We start from the raw sequence: 23,800 nt of genomic DNA on the forward strand, positions 1-23,800 counted from the left end.
GGTACAAACTTCCAGTTATGAGATGAGTAAGTCCTGGGAATCTAAGGTACAGCATGGTAACAACAGTGATTTAACAATACTGTACCATATACCTGAAAAGTTGCTGAGAGTAGATCATAAAGGCTCTTACCACAAAACAAAGTAGTAAATATGTGAGATGATGGAGGTGTTAACTAACCCTATTACGGTAATCACTTTGTAATGTATACTTGTATCAACTCCCCATGTTGTACACCTCAAATTTACACAATGTTGCATGTCAATTATATCTCAATGAACCTGGAAAATTTTTAATAAATTTTAGATGGAGAGACAAAAGACTCAGAATAGTCAACACATAATTTTGAGAACAAAATTGAAGAACTGACGCTATCCAACTTCAAGACTTACTATAAAGCTACAGTAGTCAAAACAGTATGACACTGGCAGAACAAAAATACAGATCAAAAGAACAAAACAGAGTCCATAAATAGGCCCATATAATTAGTCAATTGATCTTTGATAAGGGAGCAAAGACAATACAACGAAGCAAGAAAATCTTCAAAAAATGGTACTGGAACAGATGGACATCCATGCACAAAAAAATGAATCTAAACAAAGACCTGATACCCTTCACAACAATTTATCACACTCCTGGATCGCCTGAGTGGTTCAGCAGGTTAAGCCTCCGACTTCAGCTTGGGTCACAATCTCACAGTTTGTGGGTTCAAGCCCCACGCAGGACTCTGTGCTAACAGCGTGAGCCCACTTTGGATTCTCTGTAACTCCCCCCACCCCTCTCCCACTCATGTGCTCTCTCTCAAAAATTAATAAACTTAAAAATAAATGTATCACAGTCCTACTTAAATGTAAAATCCAAAACTGTAAAAATTCCTAGAAGATAACAGAGAAGAAAATCTAAATGACCCTGGGTTTGGAAATGACTTTTTTTTTTTCAAGTTTTACTTATTTATTTTGAGAAAAGAGAGGGGAGTGGGAGAGAGGCAAAGAACAAATCCCAAGCAGGCCCGTGCTGTGCTGTGAGTGCAAAGCCCCAAGCAGGGCCTGATCTCACAAACCATGAGATCATGACCTGAGCTGAAACCAAGAGTCAGATGCTTAACTGACTGAGCCACCCAGGTGTCCAACAGCAATGACTTTTTAGATACAACATTAAAGACATAATCTCTAAAAGAATTAACAAGCTAGACTTCATTAAAATTAAAAATTTCTTAAAAATTAAATTAAATATTTCTGCCCACAAGACACTGTCAAGACAAGACACAGAATGGAAGAAAATACTTGCAAAACATACTTGATAACAATTATTATCCACAGAGTACAAAGAACTCTTAAAATTCAACAATAAGAAAACAAACAATCCAATTAAAAATGGGCTAAAGACCTTACCACCATCATCAAAGAAGACACACAGAAAATAAGCCTATGAAAATATGTTCCACATCACATCTCACGGGGAATGCAAATTAAAACAAGCTATGACTAAATATTAGAATGGCCAAAATCCAGAACACTGACAACATCGAATGCTGATAAAGATATGGAGCAACTTGAAATTTCATTCATCAATGGTGGGAATGCAAAATGGTACAGCCACTTTCGAACTGAAAACTTATGTACACATAAAAACCTGCACAAAAATGTTTATAGCAACTTTTACTCATAACTTCCAAAACTTGGAAGCAACCAAGACGTCCTTCAGTGGGTGAATGGATAAGTAAAGCAGTACATTCAAACAACGCAATATTATTCAGAGCTAAAAACAAATGAGCTATCAAGATAGGAAAGGACATGGAGACACTTTAAACGCATATTACTGTGTGAAAGAAGCCAATCTGAAGAGGCTATATACCGTATGATTCTAACCACTATATGATCTTCTTGAAAAAGCAGACCTATGGTGACAGTAAAAAGGATCACTGACTGCCTGGGGTTAGAATAGAGCATGAATAGGTGAAGCACAGAGGATTTTTAAGGCAATGGAACTACTGTGTATGATGCTATAATGGTGGACAGCTGTCATCATGTTATTTGTCAAAACCTAGAGAAAGTACAACACCAAGAGTTAACCCTAAACTATGGAAACTAGTAAATTACAGACTCTGGGTGATAATGATGAATCAATGCAGTTTCATCAACTGTAACAAACAAACCATCCTGGTGAGGGATGTTGATAATGCAGGAGGTTATGCATGTGTAGGGGTAGAAAGCATATGGGAAATCTCTGTACCTTCCACTCAGTTTTGCTGTGAACTTAAAACTACTCTAAAGAAGTCTATTTAAAAAAGAAATAAAGAAATCCATTTCTGTCAGTATGTTACTTCAAACAGTTTTGGTCCATCAGCAGTATAGCACAGCAACTAAAGTTCAGGCTGTAGAAGAGACCTCTATAAACTATGACCCTCAGGCTAAATACTTGCTCCTGGGGGCGCCTGGGTGGCTCAGTCAATTAAGTGTCCAACTTTTGGTTTCGGCTCAGGTCATGATCTCATAGTTTGTGAGTTTGAGCTCCGCGTCAGGCTACGTGCTGACAGTGTGGAGCCTACTTGGGATTCTCTCTCTCCCTTTCTGTCCCTCCCCTGCTCACTCTCTCTCTCAAAATAAATAAATTTAAAAAAAAATTTTTTAATAAATAGATACTTGCTCCTGTTTTTGCAAAGTTTTATTAGAACACAGTCATATCTATTAATTTACATATCTATGGCTTTCTTACTACAAAGGCAAAGTAGAATAGTTATGACAGATAATACAGCCTGCAATGCCTAAAATAATTACTATCCTGCCCTTTGCTGAAAACATCCTGCTCTAGAATGAGTGATTCTCAACCCCAGGAGGATAGCAACACCTCCTGATGAGTTTTTTTTTAATCCTGAGGCCTGAACTTGATCATCCTCATTTCCCCCCTTAAAAGATTATAATTTCATGCTTGCTTCGGCAGCACATATACTAAAATCAGAACGATACAGAGATTAGCATGGCCCTGAACAAGGATGACACACAAATTCGTGAAGCATTTCATATTTTTTTAAGAAAACATTCATGTAGGTTGTTTAAAAATAAAATGCATTTAAACTAAAAAAAAAAAAAAAGATTATAATTTCATTGGTCTGGGGAAAAGTCATTAGCTATTATTGTATCAATACAAAAAATGTGTATAAAACAGCAAAATACACAGAAAAAAGTCAGGATATCCACTAATATAAAGGAAGGACATTAATATACAGATCACAGAGACCACACAGTACTAATTAATAAACTGGAACCATAGTTTGGCTTTGATCACCATGAAGCCACAAAGATTAAAAAAACAAGATCATTATACGATTTATACTGTTCATGAAGTCAAAACATCTTGGTGGAAGCAAATTTTTTCTAGGACTTCTAACTGTAAAAGTAATGTTTTATTGCAATTCTTCTCAGTGATGTAAATATTTACTCCTCCTCTCACCTTAAGTCATCTCACCTCTTCACTCAAAATCAAAGCAAAACAGGGGCGCCTGGGTGGCTCAGTTGGTTAAGCGGCCGACTTCGGCTCAGGTCACGATCTCGCAGTCCGTGAGTTCCAGCCCCACGTCGGGCTCTGTGCTGACAGCTCAGAGCCTGGAGCCTGTTTCAGATTCTGTGTCTCCCTCTCTCTGACCCTCCCCCGTTCATGCTCTGTCTCTCTCTGTCTCAAAAATAAATAAACGTTAAAAAATTAAAAAAAAAAAAATCAAAGCAAAACAGGGGCACCTGGATGGCTCAGCTGGTTGAGGGTGCCACTCGATTTCAGCTAAGGTTGTGATCTCACTTCGTGGGATTGAGGCCCATGAAAGGCTCTGCGCTGGCAGCACAGAGCCTGCTTGGGATTCTCTCTCTCTCTCTCTCTCTCTCTCTCTCCCTCTCCCTCTCTCTCTTTCCCTCCCCTGCTTGCATGCTCTCTCTCAAAATAAATAAACATTTTTTAAAAATCAAAGCAGGGCCACCTGGGTGGCTCAGTCAGTTAAGCAACCAACTTCAGCTCAGGTCATGATCTTGCCAGTGCCAAGTTCAAGCCCTGCATTGGGCTCTGTGCTGACAGCTCAGAGCCTGGAGCCTGTTTCAGATTCTCTATCTCCCTCTCTCTGCCCCTCCCCCATTCACACTCTGTCTCTCTCTCAAAAATAAATAAGCATTAAAAAATAAAAATAAAAATAAAACCAAGCAAAACAAAACAAAAACCCAGAGAGTACCAGGATTTTCACCATGGTACAGATAGCACCATGCTGCCTTTCTTCCTTTTCTTTTTTGGTGTGTTTGCTTTGGGTGGTTGGGGGCAGCGGGGAGGGAGGAACAAGGATGAGTGGAAGAAAAGCACAACTGAACTGGAGATAACTGGCTCTATATTCCACAAGATATTAATAAACACTAACATAATAAATCCACTAATGCAAGCAGTTCATACAAAAATGATTTATTTAGACCTATCAATCAATTTTCCTGCATTTACTTACTTATTCATTGGTTTCTGTTGACTATGTCAAAGGTGTCTACACAAAGGAACAGAACACATATCAGGACATAGCAAAAGCACAATTTCATCTTATCAGTATTAAATTTAAAACATAGTTTCTCTGTTTTCAAATGTGGGAAACACTGAACTGGTTATCTACAGTTTAATGACAGTGGTCTGGCTGTTTTTTGACTGAGATCTCATCTCCTCAACTACCCTCCCCTACACATCAGACACCATCAAAATTTTGCAAACTACTTGTAGCTCTCTCAAACATGCCTTGTACACACACTGTTCCTACTACCTACACCTCCCTTGCCTCCCAACCTCCCCTGCCCCTTAACTCTTTAAACTCATGACTCAGTTAAACTTAGTCTTTATGAGAAGTCTTCCCTAAAACCCCTAAACACTGCACTGTTCCTCAGAAGTCTCTCTCAAAATTTTCTTTTTTAAAGGGACAATTCTCAATCAACATGTAAGTCCACACATGTTTTGAAAGTGCTTATAAAAAGATTCTAAGTGTCTAAAAATGTCAACATCTATAATACAGAAGATTATGACAGAACATCAAAATTAACATCAGAAGGAAAAATCTGCACCACAACCTCCTGCTATCATTCTATACAGCCAGAGACCTTGGAGTCCCTTTCCTCTCTTTCCTCCCTTTCCTCCCTCTCCTAGCTTCTGCCCACACAGACAGCTAACAGTCAAGCCTTATTCCTATTCTCCAACCCACTGCTCTGTCAATCAATTTAGCTGTGGAGGAGTAAAACTTGGGAAGTGTCTGAACCAACTGTGTACTAACGGTTGAAAAGAGAAGGTCTATAGATTCACTTCTATGACTGCAAATTACCTTCTGTAGGCGTATTCGCTTTATACTGGAGGAGAATGGCTACAGGTAAAAATAAGTCATCTTTGAGTTCTCCCTTTCCCTATCTACCCATATCTCTCCTTAATCAAGGCTTCCTGATGCTTGCATTTATTTCTTCCTTTTCAATCTCAACTGCAGCTATCTCAATTCAAGAAATATTCTTTGCATCTAGACAAATACAAGTCCTCTAACTAGTCTTGTGGCATCCAGTCTGTCTCTTCACTAACCCATCCTGCACCAATGCCAGATGAATCTTCCTCAACTACCTCATCCTTTGGAAGGATACAAAACAAACTTGACAACAGTTTGGAGAAGGAATGAGTAGGAACATGGGTAGAATAAGAAAGGGGATTTATAGGTTTTGCCTTTAATACAACAGTATTATTTGCATCTTTTATAAGAACGTATTCAATACTTAAAAAAGAAAAACACTGCTTGACATTTTTTCTAACCACAAGCAAAATTCTGATTGATTGCCAAAATTAAAATTGAAAACTCTTCCAAAATAACAATTATTTTCTTCCATACAGAATATTTCCTTATTTAAATTTAAGTACTAAAGATCAATTTTATCCTCTCTAAATTTAAGGCTTCTATTTAATCTATTTAATCTTCTATTACTCAATGATTTTTACATAACTATATCACATATAATAGACATCACAACATGACATCACAGTACTTACCATAGCCTTTCATAAAGACAGTAAGTATCTGTTGAATATCAAATAACTATTTGTTGAACTACTTCTAGCACATCCCTATAGCCTCAAACACTCCTTTTTCTAGAAAAGAAAAATAAGTAGTCAAGCCTACCACACTGATTCTAGGCACTAGAGATTTTAGATTAATTCACTACCACTTAATACCATCAACTCTAAACTAGCCTCCCCCCAGTCTCTTCTTGGGCTCCTTCCAATCCATACACAAGCCTCCTTCCAATCTGTTCTCCACTCTTAACATGAGTAATCGTTTTTAAAAGTAAAAATGATAACATCATCCCATTGCTTAAAACTTTCAATACCTTCTCATCAGCCTCATAAAAAAGACCAACTCGGGGCACCTGGGTGGCTCAGTCGGTTAAGCGTCCGACTTCAGCTCAGGTCATGATCTCACAGTTTGTGAGTTCGAGCCCCATGTCAGGCTCTGTGCTGACAGCTCAGAGCCTGGAGCCTGCTTCAGATTCTGTGTCTCCCTCTCTCTCTGCCCCTCCCCCTCTAGTGCTCTGTCTCTCTCTGTCTCTCAATAATAAATAAACATTAAAAAATGTTTAAAAAAATAAAATAAAAATAAAAAAGACCAACTCTTTGCTCACTATACTCTAAAGCAAACACAGGTCTGTATCGTTCAAAATCACTCTGTGCTCACTCACCTTTTGGCACATATATAAAAATATAAATGTGCGTGTGTGTGTGTGTGTGTGTGTGTGTGTGTATATATATATATATATATATATATATATATATATATATATATTTCTGTTCCCTCTGGTAAGCACATTGTTTTTCCTTCTCTCAAAACTTTTTGGCTAACATACATTCACTCTTTAGATCTCAACTCTAACATTATTTCTTTGATACACCAGGCTGGGTGGGAGCATCTTTTTATCATTTTAAAATTGGTATTTCATACTCTTTCATAAAAATCATATAATTTGAACAAGTTCCTATTACATACATATTCCAAAATTTTTAGCATTGTTGAAATTTGGAGAAAACAGATATATGAAACTTTTTTAAGTATTTCAAAATTAATGCTACTGAGAGGTAAAATAAACAGACAAATAAGACCCAGAATATAAAAACTATCCAAATAATTAACATAGTATATGTTAAGAGAATTCCTACATAAGGAACTTTAAGTTTTTTATGAGGTATTACCCAAGCTACTTTAGTCAGAGATGCCCAATATATATGTAGTGCTATACAGTCATACCTAAAATTCAGATGTCCATTATTACCACAGAAGGAAGACATTAAGTCTATTATACTAAACCAATCATCTATACCAAGTTTCTCGAAATGTGGTCTGCAGACCTCTGAAAGTACCTAAAACTCTTTCAGGAGGTTCACAAGGTCAAAACTATTTTCACGATACTAACGCTATTTGCCTTCTTTTCTGTGTTTACATTTGCAATGATGGTGAAAAAGCAAAGGTGAGAAACCACGAGCCTCCTAGCATGAATCACGTCAGTTTCACCAACTCTACTAACAGCTGTTGTGGTCTATACTGCTAAGGGGGGGGGGGGGGGGGGGGGCTTCATTTAAAAATGTTATTGAAAAATAGGAAAAAACACTAATTTTATTAAATCTTGATCCTTAAGATGACTTTTATGTGACAAAATGGAAGTAAACAAAAAATACTTCTACTGCATTCTAAGTATGATGGTTACCTTTAGGAAAAAGTACTCATGGAATTTATCTTCAAGCTGAAAAAAGCCACTTTTCAGTGGAACTTCAAAAAACGACTTTAAAAACAAGCTCACTGCTACTTCAAAAAACAACTGACAGACTATGATTAAGATGAGCCTATCACTTCAAGGAAAATAATTGTTAATATCTGTTGCCAATGCAAAATTCAAGCTCTCAAGCAAAAATTATAATTGTTGAAAATCTGTATCCATCAACCTGAGCCTGAAAGCTTTTCACTACTTTTCCAAATGACCTATGCAACAATTTCTAATGTAATGGAAATGTTCACTGATAATGGTTTCAGAGTCCACACTGCAACCAACCTTTAAGAAACTATTATGCAACGAGTTTTCATGAAGTACAAAGAAAAATTATCCACAATTATATAATCAAAATACTCCTCCCAAATCCAACTCCTCCTTCCAACTACACAAGTGCATGAAGATAGATTTTCTCATACACTTCAACCAAAATAAAATAACAGGTTGAATGCAGAAATAGATGAAAATTTAGCTATTAGCCAGTCACTAAACAGATTTGCAACAATGTAAAAACAGTGCCATTCTTCCCATTAAACGTTTTTTTGTTTTGCTTTGGAAGACTATCATTTTTCAAAAAATATACCATTTACATTAGCAGCAACAAATCCATTACATGTTATGTTTACAGAATTAATAACATGCTTTAAACTTTATCTAATTATTAATGCAGTAAATATTGAAAGATATAACCCACCAAAAAAAAAAAAAAAAAGTTCTCTGAGGTCTTCAATACTTGAAGAGTTAAAGGAGTCCTGAGACCATACGTTTCACTACTATGGATCAGCAGAAAACTGCTCAAGAGATAAAGATTCTAACATATCCTCACCTACATTTCCTCTCTCAATAAGACTTGGAAAAACTAATTTTAACAAAAAGGTTTTAAGAATGTTTAAGGGGAATCATAGTTCATAACAACTGGAATTGAATCATTTCCTGAAAAACCTATGTATTAAGGTTTCTTGACAGCTTAATTATAACAAAGTAAACATTTAAACATCTGCTAACAAGGAAATGGAAGGAACAGGTGTAAGTAAATCAGAGATCTTTTGTTTGTTTGTTTTTTGGTTTTTTGGTTTGTTTTTTTTTTTTTGGAGAAAACTGAAGAACTCAGAAAAACTAATGAAAAGCACCGGAACTGTAGGGCTAGAAATCACACACAGAGGAACAAATTTTACTAAAAACCATTAAAATTGTCAATCTGGGGATTAAGGAGTGTACTTATGATGGGCACCAGGTGATGCATGGAATTACTGAATCACTATATTGTACACCTAAAACTACTTTAACACTGTATATTAACTAGAATTAAAATAAAAACTTTTAAAAAATTTTAAGTAAAAATTAAGAGTTGTCACTCTGGACACTGCATACTTCAAACTGGTCCTTTTACAGAAGATAAAAGAGAGTTAAAGGCTGGTGACGATACAACTAATTCAGGATGGAATGACTCTTTTACACTTTATGTAAACTTCTAAGAACTTATGTGCCAGGTATTGAGCAGGCTCTAGAAATACGGAAATAAACAAGACAAACCTAGTCCTGCCGTCTCGGAGACTGGCATCAAGTGTCAAACAGGTGTAATGAGTGTTACAGAGGAAATACATAGGATTCTATGGGAGCATCTAACAGGGTATAAAATGACCTGGAGGGACAGGGAAGAGGTCTCTAAGGAAGTAATCTCCTTATAACTGTCATCTACCAACATCCACATCACTGGAGGGACTCTTAACACCTAGCTCACTAATTCATCACTATTCCTATTCTTATTCTTAGTGATGTCAACATAACACTCAGATAATCCACCAAAAACCCTTGCCTCTCACTTGACCTCCTGAACCGAAACAATTTTTTCTTCCATTTTTTCTTCATCACAGTCAAAAACTCCCATGGTCATCACTAGTAATTACACCAATTTCAAAAATCCCACATTCTAAACACACATCTCTACAGTTTACTTACTCTAGGATCTCAATTTCAACCTCCTTTCACACCAGAGGATTTCATACCCATTAATTTGCGCATTTTTCACTATCCATGTCCCAACCAAGACATGCTGTTAAGTATAAAATATGTCAGATTCCAAAGACTTAGTACAAAAAAAAAAAAAGGTAAAATATCCCTTTAATTAACTATGCTGGTTGTTTATTATAATAATTATATTTTGGATGCATTGGGTTATCAAAACCAATTTCAAACTGTTTCTTCATAGTTTTTCTAATGTGGCTATTAGAAAATTTTTAAATCACGTATGTCCCTCACATTGTATTTCTGTGAGATCATGCTAATCTCTTCTGTGATGACTCCTAAACGTTGATCTCCAAACTCTGACTCTTTCCTAAGCTCCAGAATGACCATCTGGCCTATTTGGTTGTCTAATTAGTGTCTCATACTTAACAACCAGTACTCTTGATATACTCCCACACGTGTACTATGATCTTCTACTGGCATACTTAGAAAAAAAATTTAAACTAGGAGTCATCCTTAGATTCCTTTTTTTTTTTAATTTTTTTATTACATTTATTTTTGAGACAGAGAGAGACAGAGCATGAACAGGGGAGGGTCAGAGAGAGGGAGACACAGAATCCGAAGCAGCCTCCAGGCTCTGAGCAAGCGTTCAGCACAGAGCCCAACGCGGGACTCCAACCTACGAACCGTAAGATCATGACCTGAGCCAAAGTTGGACACGTAACCGACTGAGCCACCCAGGCACCCCAGATTCCTCTCTTTCCCTCACACCCCACATCCAATCCACCAGTAAGTCCTGTTCGGCTCTGCCTTAAAAGTATCCAAGCTGTTTGGGGCGCCAGGATGGCTCAGTCGATTAAGCTTCTGACTCTTGATTTCAGCTCAGGTCATGATCTCAACGGTTCGTGAGTCTCAGCCCGCATCAAGCTCCTGCTTGGGATTTTCTCTCTCTCACTCTCTCTCTGCCCCTTCCCTGCTTGCACACGCTCTCTCTCGCTCTCTCAAAATAAATAAACTTTTTTTTTTTTTTTTTTAATATATCCAAGCTCTCCCCTCAATTCCCACCCCACCACTAAAGTACAAGCAATTCTCACTTCCTGCCTGGACTACGACAATACCATCCCTGCTGGCTGATTCTGCTCTTGCATTCCCTTCAGTACATTTTACACTCAGTAGTCTGATTCGTTTAAAAAGTAAATCAAGGGGCGCCTGGGTGGCTTGGTTGGTTAAGCATCCAACTTTGGCTCAGGTCATGACTTCATGGTTTGTGAGTTAGAGCCCCGCATCGACTGTGTGATGCTTCAGATCTTCTGTCTCCCTCTCTCTCTGCCCCTTCCCTGCTAGAGCTCTTACTCAAAACTTAATAAACATTAAAATAAAAAAAAAAAAGTAAATCAAGTACTCTAATGATAACCATCACTTAGAATAAAATCAAACCTCTTTTCAAGGCTTTCAACACCCTATATCCTGACAATCTCTCTGACCTTTCTCCTACCAGTTTCCCTCTCCCTAACTACCCCCTAGCCACATTACCCTTAGAAAGATTTTTCCTTTTCCTCAGATCTTCACATGGAAGATGCCATATCTACCCTCCAGGTCTCAGCTCCAATATCACCCTCACAGAGTACCACTTCTAACTTCCTTAAAGAAGTCCTTCTTCCCAATTCAAATTTTTTGTATCTTGTCACCCCATTTGTCTTTTTTTTTTCTTTTTCTAGCCAGGTCAAAGTAATATTGGGTTTATTTGCTTTGTTGCATTTAATTTTTTTTTTAATATAGTTGACATACAGTGTTAGTTTCAAGTATACAACACAGTGATTCAAGTCTATACATCATGCTATGTTCACCACAGGTATAGCTACCATCTGTCACCATACAGTGCTATTACAGTTTCACTGACTATATTTCCTATGCTGTGCCTTTTATTCTCATGACTTATTAATCCCATAACTGGAAATCTGTATCTCCCACTCCCCTTCATCCATTTTGCCTACCCCCCTTCCCTCTGACAACCATAGTTTGTTCTATGTGTTTTTAAGTCTGATGTCACTTTTTGTTCATTCATTTTAGTTTTTTAGATTCCACATATGAGCTAAATCCTATGGTATTTGCCCTTTTTGGTCCAAATTATTTCACTTAGCATCACACCCTCTAGGTCCATCCACGTTGCCACAAATGGCAAATTCTCACCCTCTTTCATGGCTGAGTTATATTCCATTGTACACACATACCACATCTTCCTTATGCACGTGTCTATTGATGAACACTTAAGTTGCTTTTGTATCTTGGTTGTAAATAATGCTAAAATAAACACAGGAGTGCATATATCATTTCAAATTTGCTACCCAGTAGTCAAATTATTGGATCACGTGGTATTTATATTTTAAATTTTTTGAGGAACCTCCATAACTTTTCCACAGTGGCTGTACCAATTTACATTCCCACCAACAGTGCACAGGGTTCCTTCTTCTCCATATCCTCATCAACATTTGGTTTTTTTTGTGTGTGTTTTGTGATTTAAACCATTCTGACGGGTATAAGGTGATTATCTCATTGCGGTTTTGATTTGCATTTCCCTGATGATTAGTAACGTTGAGCATCTTTTCATGTGTCTGCTGGCCATCTATCATTATGCCTTCTTTGGGAAAATACCTATTCAGGTCCTCTGCCAATTTTTTACATCACTTTGTTTGTTTTCCCATTTAATTTTCCAAACAACACTCTTTGTTATCTGAAACAGTCTTATTTTTTGGTGTTTACTGTCTGTCTCATCTCTATAATGAAAACTTCATAAGGATAGATAACTTGCTTTACTCACTATAGTATCTCTGGGACCTAAGAATATACCTGACACATAGTAGGTATGCAAAGGATTTTCATCAAGTGAAGAATTAATGAATAAATACAGTAATTTTTTCTGAACTACAAGACCTGACAAATGATAGTATTCAGACTGAGAAGAACTAGTTTTCTAGTCAAAGAGAATGACATTAGGGGTGTCTCTGTGGCTCAGTTGGTTGAGCATCGACTCTTGATTTTGGCTCGGGTCATGATCCAAGGATTGTAGGATCGAGCCCTGCGCTGAGCATGGAGCCTGCTTGAGATTCTCTCTCTCTCTCCCCCTCTGCCTCTCCCTCACCTGTGCTCTCTCTCGAAAACTAAGAAAAAAGAAAACAGAGAGAGAATGACATTTGCAAAGGCAGAAAAGAATAAAATTTCAAAACCTGAAAACCAAATATGACTGGTAAGATGAGGGCAATGGGATGAATGCAGCAAGACTAGAAAGATGGGAGCTATGCTATTACACAGGGGCCTCTTAGGTCTTATTGTGAGATTGTATACTTATAGGGAATCAGTGAAAGATTTTTAAGCAGGGAGTGACAGGTTCCACGTCCTCTCTTTCCCTGTGCCCCTCTCCTCTGCTTACGCTAAAAGAAAAAAGGGGGAAAAAATAATATAAAGACAATTAGAAGCCACAGCAGTTGTCTAAGCTTTACCCTGGGGTGGTAGAGATGGAATAGGCAAATTTAAGAGATACTTAAGAATCAACAGGACCGCTTACAGATGAATTGGGAGGAGGGGACAAAGAGGAATAATGGAGTCAAGAATGATGCCTAGGTTCTAGGGGAGCCTGGGTGGCAGCTGAGCATCCAACTCTTGGTTTTGGCTTAGGTCATGATCCCAGAGTCATGGGATGGGGCCCTCTATGAAGCCTGCTTAGGATTCTCTCTCTCCCCCCCTCTGCCACTCTCTAAAAATAAAAGTAAACTAAAATAAAATAAATGATGCCTACGTTTCTAATAAATGAGTAGACAGTAGTAGATTGGGGAAAGGTAATGAATTCATTTTCTAGCACGTTAAGTCTGAAGCACGTGGGATTCAAACAAGCAGAGATATCAACTAGGCAATTAGATATACGGATCTAAACTTCAGTGGAACATAGATCGTTCAGATGGGAATAAATAAAACAGCCTAAAGTGGTATGTATATAAAGGAGCTCACACAAAGCCACTATGATACTTAAAGGTTGGGTGGGGAGTTGGACAAAATGGTTGAAAAGGAGCAGGAGCTATAGGCTTCCAGTTATGGAATGAATGTCACAGGAATAAAAGGTACAGCATAGGGAATATAGTCAATGATATTGTAATGGCATTATATGGTGACAGATGGTAGCTATACTTGTACTTAGCATAGCATAATGTATAGACTCCTTTCTAATCATTACATTATACACCTGAAGCTAATTTAAAATTGTGTATCAACTATACTCCAATTAAAAAAAAAAGAACAGGGGCGCCTGGGTGGCTCAGTCGGTTGAGCGGCCGACTTCGGCTCAGGTCACGATCTCGCGGTCCGTAAGTTCCAGCCCCGCATCGGGCTCTGTGCTGACAGCTCGGAGCCTGGAGCCTGTTTCGGATTCTGTGTCTCCCTCTCTCTGACCCTCCCCCGTTCATGCTCTGTCTCTCTCTGTCTCAAAAATAAATAAACGTTAAAAAAAAATTAAAAAAAAAAAAAAGAACACCCAGTACCTTAAAAAAATATATTAAAATTTAATTTAAGTAAATACTTAAAGGAGAACAAGGGGCCGGAGACTAACAGGAAAAGTAGGAAAGAATATCAAAAGTAGGAAAGAAAGCCAAAGGATTAGCTTTTCAAAATAAAAAATAGCCACTTGTATAAAATGATGCTGAGAAGACAAGCAAAATGAGAAATAACCAGTGTTCAATGAATTTTGCGGCATGTAGGTTGCTGAACATAATTTCAGTGGAGCAGTGATGACAACAAAGCAAAACATGTTAAAGAGTGAATGCAAAGTGAGGAATGGAGGAAGGTGTAGAAAACAGTTTAATAAAACTCTAAGCAACATAAAATGAGACCAATTACTACATGGATCTATGAAGTCAAAGTATAATTTTCTCATACAGGAGAGACTTAAGATGTTTTGATTCCAACTGCACAAATTCAGTAAAGAGAAGGAAAGATAGAAGAGTGTAAATTTTCTGAAAAAGTAAGAGAGAATGGGACTCAGAGCAAAGATAAGGATGGACTTTAGCAAGAAGGCAGGACAACTCTCCTTCATTACAGTATGAAGGAAATAGGATGGATAAGGATGCTAGTAGGCTTGGAGATACAGTGGTAAGAAATGATATGTTTTCTATAATGAGGACTACTTTCTCTATGGAATAAAAGATGAGAAAGGAAAGAGATTTTAAAAGGGAAGAGAAAATTTAAAACCATTTACAGTGAGTGGAAGAATATACTGATGTGAAAAATATAGGGAGATTGCTGGGTTTTAAAGGCCCACTTTTGAGTAGTATCCGTAATTTTAAAATGGAACTCATAATCCCTTTCCATCACATTGCTTTTTAAAATAAGTATTCGTTGGGGGGCACCTGGGTGGCTCAGTTGGTTAAGCGTCCGACTTCAGCTCAGGTCACGATCACACGGTCCGCGAGTTCGAGCCCTGCGTCGGGCTCTGGGCTGATGGCTCAGATTCTGTGTCTTGCTTCTGATTCTGTGTCTCCCTCTCTCTCTGCCCCTCCCCCATTCATGCTCTGTCTCTCTCTGTCTCAAAAATAAATAAATGTTGGGGCGCCTGGGTGGCTCAGTTGGTTGAGCGCCGACTTCGGCTCAGGTCACAATCTCGCGGTCCGTGAGTTCGAGCCCCGCGTCGGGCTCTGTGCTGACAGCTCAGAGCCTGGAGCCTGTTTCAATTCTGTGTCTCCCTCTCTCTGACCCTCCCCCATTCATGCTCTGTCTCTCTCTGTCTCAAAAATAAATAAACGTTAAAAAAACAAAAATGTTTTTAAAAAATAAATAAATAAATAAAAATAAATAAATAAATGTTAAAAAAAATTAAAAAAAAAAAATAAGTATTTGTTGGGGGTGCCTGGGTGGCTCAGTCGGTTGAACGTCCAACTCTTGATTTCGGCTTAGATCATGATCTCACAGTTCATGAGATTGAGCCCCACATCAGGGTTCTCTGCTTAGGATTCTCTCCTCTCTATGCCTCTGCCCCACTTGCATGCATGCACATTCATTTCTCTCTCTCTCTCTCTCTCTCTCTCTGAAATAAATGAATAAACATTTAAAAAATAATAATATACACTTTCATTAGTACGGTATTTTTGTTCCCTTTAAGTTTCAAGGAGATAAAAAATAAAAATTTGCTCTAATTAAAAGCAGCTGAGACTATCCAGACGCACATCTTGCATACTATGCTTCATTTAAGCTCAGTAGGAATTGATGTTTGATTTAATAATTACATAATCTCACAGAACTTTCAGAATTTTTGTTTTTAAAATGAAATATTTTCTGCCTTGGCAATAAACAATATAAATTTACCAACTACACAGAATAAACTTTAGATACATTTTTTTAAAGGCTGTACAGAGGGGCGCATGGGTGGCTCAGTTGGTTGGACGTCTGACTCTTGATTTCGGTTTTGGTCATAATCTCAGGGTCGTGGAATCAAGCCCCATGTTGGACTCCGCACTGGTCGTGGAGCCTGTTTACTATTCTCTCTCTCACTCTCCCTCTGCCCCAACCTCCCCCCACACACACAGTCTCTAAAAAATAAAGCAAATTAAAAAAAATTAAAGGCTGTGCACAGAAGTGATTTTAAGATTTTATTTTTCAGTAATCTCTATACCCAACATGGGGTTCAAACTCACAACCTTGAGATCAAGAGTCATATGCTCCACCAACTTGTAACTGTCTAAGCCATATGTTTCTAAAAAGTTTAAAATTGCACAATTACCATATTTAATATAACTTTAGTAATCAGGGGGGAAATTATGATGATACAGAAGTGAAAAATTAGGCTCTCAGCCTTAATTTCTATCAATTTACACTGAAATTCTCAGTATATGTTGATGCCTGGAATTGCCTCATTATACCACAATATAATGGTACTACAGTGCAAATTTATATAGTTATATATTTCACAACAAAAACATTATGAACCACTAAGTATGTGTGTGTGTGTGTGTGTATGCAAAAATTGAAGAGAGGCACTCAAACAAGTACCATACATGAATATTCATAGCAATATCATTCACAATAGCCAAAAGTTAAAAACAACTCAAATGTCCATCAATAGATGAATGGATAAACAAAATGTGGTATATACAGAATATTACTTGGCCATAAAAAGGGATGGGATTAAGTACTAATACATGCTGTAAAATTAATGAACCTCAAAAATACGATGCTTGGGGCACCTGGGTGGGTCAATCAGTTAAGCATCTGTTGATTTCCACTCAGGTCATGATCTCATGGTTGTGGGATCGATCCCCACGTTGGGCTCCTTGCTGAATGTGGAGTCGGCTTGGGATTCTCCCTTTCCTTCTCTCTCTGCTCCTCCCCTACTCATGCTCCCGTGAGCACATGCAGGCTCTCTCAAAATAAATGAGTATTTTAAGAATAGGGGGGTGTGGGTGGCTCAGGTGGTTAAGCATCTGAATTCAGCTCAGGTCATGATCTTGTGGTTCACAGGTTTGAGCAGCCCAGCATGAGGCTCTGTGCTGACAGCTCAGAGCCTGGAGCCTCCTTCGGATTCTGTGTCTCCCTCACTCTCTGCCCCACCCCAACTTGTACTCTGTGTCTCTCTCTTTCTCTAAAAATTAATAAAATGTTTTAAAAGTTTTTTTAATATTTTAAATATACATCATGTTTAATATAAGTGAATGAAGCCAAAACAAAAGGCCATATATTGCATAATTCCACTTATATGAACTATATAGACTAGGTAAATTCAAAGACACAGAAAGCAAATTGGTGGATGTCAGGTATGAGGTGGGTAGGGATAGAGACAAACTGTTTAATGAGTACAGGGTTACTTTGAGGGGTGATGAAAACGTTTTGGAACTAGATCAAGGTAATGAATGCACAACACTGTGAATGTACTAAACACTACTGAACTGTATACTTTAAAATGATTGGTTTTCGGGGCCCCTGGGTGGCTCAGTCGGTTAGGCATCTGACTTCAGCTCATGATCTCAGTTTGTGTGTTTGAGCCCCGCATCTGGCTCTGTGTTGACAGCTCAGAGCCTGGAGCCTGCTTTGGATTCAATGTCTCCCTCTCTCTCTCTGCCCTCCCCCACGTACTCTCTCTTTCTCTCTCGAAAATAAACATTAAAAAAAAATTTTTTAAATAAAGAAATAAAATGATTAGTTTTCTATTATATGGATTATACCTCAATAAAAAGATTCTTGCTTGGGAGCTCCCCTCTACTTGTTATGTGGGATGATCCTTGATTTATGAATTGCTTAATAAAGCCAATTAAATTCTCAAAAAAGAAAAAAATCCATCATGAAGCAAATAATATAGCTGTATCTAATTAACTTACGGCAGGAATCACTAACAAAATTAGCTATAAATTAAAAATATATTAACTATAAAAATACCTATGTTGGGGTGCCTGGGTGGCTCAGTCGGTTGAGCGTCCGGCTTCGGCTAAGGTCATGATCTCACAGTTTGTGGGTTCAAGCCCCGCATCAGGCTCTGTGCTGACAGCTTAGAGCCTGGAGCCTACTTCAAATTCTGTGTCTCCCTCTCTCTCTGCTCCTCCCCAGCTCATGTCTGTCTCTCTCTCTCCTTCAAAAATAAAGAAAGAAACATTAAAAAAAATTTTTTTAATTATATATATATATATATATATATATATATATACGTATACATATGTATAATTAGCTATCTTAAAACCCTCTACTCCTTTCTGTCACCAATAAATTTTAATAACCGACATTATCTTTGTTCTCCACATATAAAAGTTATGCAATGGACTTAATAATAAGCCTTTATCTTCTAGGGGTACATATACTAAAATATTTATGGATGAAATGATATGCAAAAGATAGGCTTTAAAATAATGGTAGGGAAATTTAAGAGGAACACAGATGAAAGGAGACTGGCCATGAGTTAGTAATTGTTAAGGGTGGGTGATGAACATAGGAGGATTTATAATACTGTTCTCTCCATTTTTTTAGTATGTTTGAAATTTTCCATAATGAATTTTTAATTACTGTGTTATTAGTAAAATAAGACTTAAAATTAGTTTATTTACACTTTAAGCTATATCTGAAATAGCCCTACCAATATTCTTTAACATAAATCACAATTCTGCCAACATTTGCTCAAGTTGCTAAAACATAGATACATATCAAAAAATTACAATCTATCTGATAACAAATACACATTATCTTCCTTAGGATGTTTTGTTTTGCTTTCAGATTTTCTTCACAAACATCAGTTCACTACAAACCATTTCCAAGAAAATTTCATTTTGTATATAAAGAAAATTAGTAGATCCAAGGTTAACGTATCTATTTCAGTTGACACAGAGCAATGACCCTAGAAAACTTCAAGTCTCCTTTCTAAGGAATTAATGTTTACTGTTAACATGATCAGATCAGTTATTTCCTTTAAAAATAAAATCCAGGGGGGGAGGGGGGATGGTCTAAACGGGTAAGGGGCATTAAGGAATCTACTCCTGAAATCATTGTTGCACTATATGCTAACTAATTTGGATGTAAATTTAAAAAATAAAATTAAAATAAATAAAATATAAAATAAAATCCAGGGGCTCTTGCCTGGCTCAGTCCACAGGGCATGCTACTCTTGATCTCATGGTCATGAGTTTGAGCCCCACGTTGGGTGTAGAGACTATAAACAAACAAATTTTAACGGCTTTTAATTATTTTAATTTAAAAAAATATTTCTTTTGAGAGAGCGAGAGAGCATGCACACAAGGGAGGAGAGACGGGCAGAAAGAGAAAGAGAGAGAGAAAGAGAGAGAATCTTAAGCAGGCTCCATGCTCAGTGCAGAGCCCTACTCAGGGCTCAAACCCATGACCCTGGGATCACAACCTGAGCTGAAATCAATAGTCGGACACTCAACCGAGCCACCCAAGCACCCCAATAAATAAACTATAAATACATAGAAATAAAACCCAATAATTGCTATTTTCCAAATATCTTCTCAATGCTGTCATTTTTTCAAAATCCCTTATTTTGTAGTATAGTGTCTTACTAAACATTAACGACTAAAAAGTTTCTGGTTCTGGGGTTTGACTACTATTTCTTCTAAAATCAAACCATAATTTCAATGGAGATCACGATCAACACAAAGACATTAGAAAAAATATACAGCTCCCCCCAAATTCAAACTTTTTAAATTTACTTTTTTTTAGTAGTCTCTACACTCAATGTAGGGCTCAAACCCACAACTCTGAGATGAAGACTAACATCATGAGTCACATGCTATTCCAAATGAGCCAGCCCTGCACCCCTCAAACTTTTTTAATGCCCTTAAATTAGCATTTAACTACTATTTTAACCTTACTTTTCATACCAACATGAAATTTTTATGGAATTACATCTACATAAACTCCTAATGTTTGATTCAACCTCTTCTCCCAATTTTAGTGCTCTTCCTTTCTGGCTAATATATTTCCTGTCTGTTAACTCACAAATGTCGTAGGACAAAATTCCTAGGACAAATTTCACTCAAGATAAATAGGGTTTATCTAAACAACGACAACCCCTGATCAGACCCCCATATGCCCAAATACCTTTCTTCTACTACAAGGAGTAATAGCATTCTTTGGCTATCAGAACCAACCAGAGGAAGCAGAAGCACACAGGAGGAATTAGAGAAGTACCCTCATCCTAAGGGATTATTTTAACAATTTTCTAAAAAACCATGTCCAAAAGACATAACCATGGTAAAACTCAGGATTCTAAACAGAACAGGTCTAGATCAAAGCACCACAGGTAAAGTTCTTATTAGCATTAAAGTTACAAAAGGAAAAAGGAGAGAGGACACTTGTTTTAATACAAACCTTTTTTTTTTTTTTTTTTTTTTTTAAAGTAGGCTCCACACCCAGCACAGAGCCCATCACAGGGGTTGAACTCATGACTCTAAGAACAATACCTGAACTGAGATCGAGTCAGAAACTCAACTGACTAAGCCACCCAGACGCCACTAATACAAACTTTTAAATATCACACAACCATAAAAAATAGTCCATATTCTTGAGAGTATTAATTAAAAACTGATACAATATTCTATCTTTATGACTGGACTTTCTTAAGACCTAATACAGAAGGTCAGATCCTGTCTGTTTCATAGCAGCATTAATAAACATGTGGTAAAAAAATTTTTTTAATAAATAAATAAACATGTTGTGGCATGATATAGATCAATCTAACAATTAACTGAGGATCTTGCATAAAATTATGAAAAGCCCTGTTCTGTTTTACTTTAAATATAAATGTCCTAACATCAGTTTCACATGTACATCATTCAATATTTGTATATACTGCGAAATGATCACCACAATAAATCTAGGCAACATCCATCACCACAAGCTGTAATTTTTTTTCTTGTGGTGAGAATTTTTAAGAGCTATTCTCTCAGCAACTTTCAAATGCAAAATACTGTATTATCAACTACAGTCACCACACTGTACGTTATTACTAAAACCCTGTTTAATTCATATAGATTTCCAACCTGTATCTCTAATGTTGCTAGCCACTGCTGTACTCAAAATGCGAAGTGAAATTCTAAGAATTCCATCATTTCCAATCAATCCTAATCTCAATCTCCTGAAACTAGTTTGTGTGTAAATCATTAAAAACCACAATCTTTCAAGACTTGTTTGTTAATTTCTACTAATTATTCTACAAATTTTCTTATCACAATTGCAAAGCTGAACCAGAATTTAAATAACAGGCAAGGATGCATAGAAAGGAAAAGGATCCACTAAGCTCAATGAAAAGCGAGCCTATGATTCCTATAATTCAACACTTCAGGTGTCAAAGCTACCATCCTTTGGTGATGAAATCAAGCCTCCAAATTATTAACACACCACCTGTCTTTTATATTTGCAACGTGGAGCTCAAAAGGAACAATGGAAAATAGTTGTTAGGTTCCTAGTTTGCCCAACAAGAGTCTATTTATCCCATGACATTTCTGAATTAGTCTCTGAGTTCTAGACTCACTCAAGTCTAGAGACAGTGTGATATGGAAAGAACCTAGCCTATGAAGTCTCTGAGTTAGGCAGAAACCCTGGCAGCCAATTACTAACTGTATGATCAAACAAAACTCACTTAACTTTCCTGACTCCTAATTTCCTCGTCTATAAGAGAATACTGCCTATCATGGAGAGCTTTTATAAGGATTAAAGATAATACAAATCAGGGTACCAGGGTGGTTCAGTAGGTTAAGCGTCCGACTCATGGTTTCCACTCAGGTCATGATCTTACGGTTCGTGAGTTTGAGCTCCGCATCAGGCTCCATGCTGACAGTGAGGAACCTGCTGGAGATTCTTTTTCTCTCTTTCTCTCTCTCTCTCTCTCTCTCTCTCTCTCTCTCTGCCCTGCCCCGCTCATGTACTCACTCTCTCGAAATAAATAAACTTTTAAAATAAATTTTAAAAATTTTTTTAAAAAGATAATATATATCAACCAGTAAAGGCTGTGACACAATAAGTACTCAATAAATAGAAACAATTATATTACCCTCTTCACACCAGCTTTTTATCCTCTCTGCTGAGGTAAGCACCCCATTCAGTCAGTATTCATTAAAAGGAACTTAGGATACAGAATCAGAAAATCTGGGTTTGATTCCAGACACTATGTAACACAAGAACAGAACTTTAGGCTAGGTATTTGATTCTGAACTGCAGATTGATCATCTGTTTGAGAAAGAAAGAATCATAGAATTATTGGAACTGACATTATTTTTAAACTAGCATACAGTGTGCAGTATCAGAAATGTTAGCTTTTACCTACTCCAAAGTATTCCTGCTCAAAATTACCTGCCTTCCAAGATCAAATGTGCATGAGCAATGAGCATAAGTTAACCTCACGTGGAAAGGAAAACAAGGTAAAAACTAAGTAGCTCACTAATCATATCCCCTTCATACTCACAGACTTTAGAATATACTTGTTAATCCAAATGTGGCTCTTGTTGGGGGAATTCCAGGCGGAAAAATTAAATTAACAAATTAAGTTGTATGGAAGACTTTTACGGCCTTACCCAATCTAGCAATCTGCATGCCGAGAAACCTTAAGCAGCTTCTACTGCTTTTCACTTAGCTTATTACCTTCCTATTCCCCATAATAGTGCCCATGACAAAGGCAATACGGACCCTAACATAGAGCAAAGGGAAATGGCCAGATGAATTAAGTGTGTTCAAGTTGACGAGCGACTGTCCTTGACACAACCCACCAGAAAAATTCAAAGACAGAAAAACGCAAAGAGTTTTCTTCATATCTATATAAAAACCACTTTCTATTTTGAGTATCATTTCCCAACAGCAATTTCAAAAGGCCCATCCTTTTTACAATAATGGACTCTCTTGAGAAGTTATGCTATTAATAAAACAATTTAATAATTAAAGTCAACAGGACCCAAAGAGCTAATAAAGTACTCTAGGCTCAACTGCACTACAGCCAAAAGAACTCGTCAGCTAAACCACTCACCTGAACTGAACTGTACTTCCGAACTGCAGGACAACAAAATGAAAATTGAACTCTCAGGATAAAAAACACTCAGGCAATAAATTAACTCACCTTGGGTATAAAAAAATTCTCGAAACACAAGTGAGCGTGTATACTTTCTCTGGGAGGTGGTATGTTTACATAAGATGCTGGTTATAACCCAATCAGGGTCACAGAAAGGGAAAGATCTCCAAAGACACCTAAGTGGATGTCTAGCACTATTTGTACCCTATTCACAGCAACAAAGTTAGCAGCACAGCATGTCACAAAGACAGCTACTACATCAACTTCCACAGTCTTCACCATCTTCTCAGCCTGTCCGAGCCTGACCCTGTCTGAGCATCTCAGGAAGGCAGCTAGCTAGTAGCCTGCAACATGCTGCCCAAAGTTTCAAGGCTGCTAAGACTACGTGTGAATTTCATCCCCTCCCCCCCCCCCCCCCCCAGCCCCACTGGTACCTCACTGGTATCAAGTTTAGGACCACCAAAAACAACTTGGGGCCACTAGCAGTGGCTCTTGGCAGCATGGAAC

General features: G+C 37.5%; 1 protein-coding gene and 1 non-coding gene across 9 annotated transcripts in view; one reads left to right on the forward strand and one right to left on the reverse strand.

The window, feature by feature from the left end:
- Window positions 1-23,800, reverse strand: part of ABI1 (abl interactor 1) — a 128,813-nt gene that overhangs the window by 102,620 nt on the left and 2,393 nt on the right. The gene's annotated exons all lie outside the window — the stretch shown is intronic.
- LOC122225686 lies at window positions 2,923-3,025 on the forward strand. The gene has a single exon (XR_006205300.1). It is a non-coding gene; the product is annotated as a U6 spliceosomal RNA (small nuclear RNA).

The sequence above is a fragment of the Panthera leo genome, chromosome B4 (assembly GCF_018350215.1).
Source record: "Panthera leo isolate Ple1 chromosome B4, P.leo_Ple1_pat1.1, whole genome shotgun sequence".
In the NCBI taxonomy this organism is placed as follows: Eukaryota; Metazoa; Chordata; class Mammalia; order Carnivora; family Felidae; genus Panthera; species Panthera leo.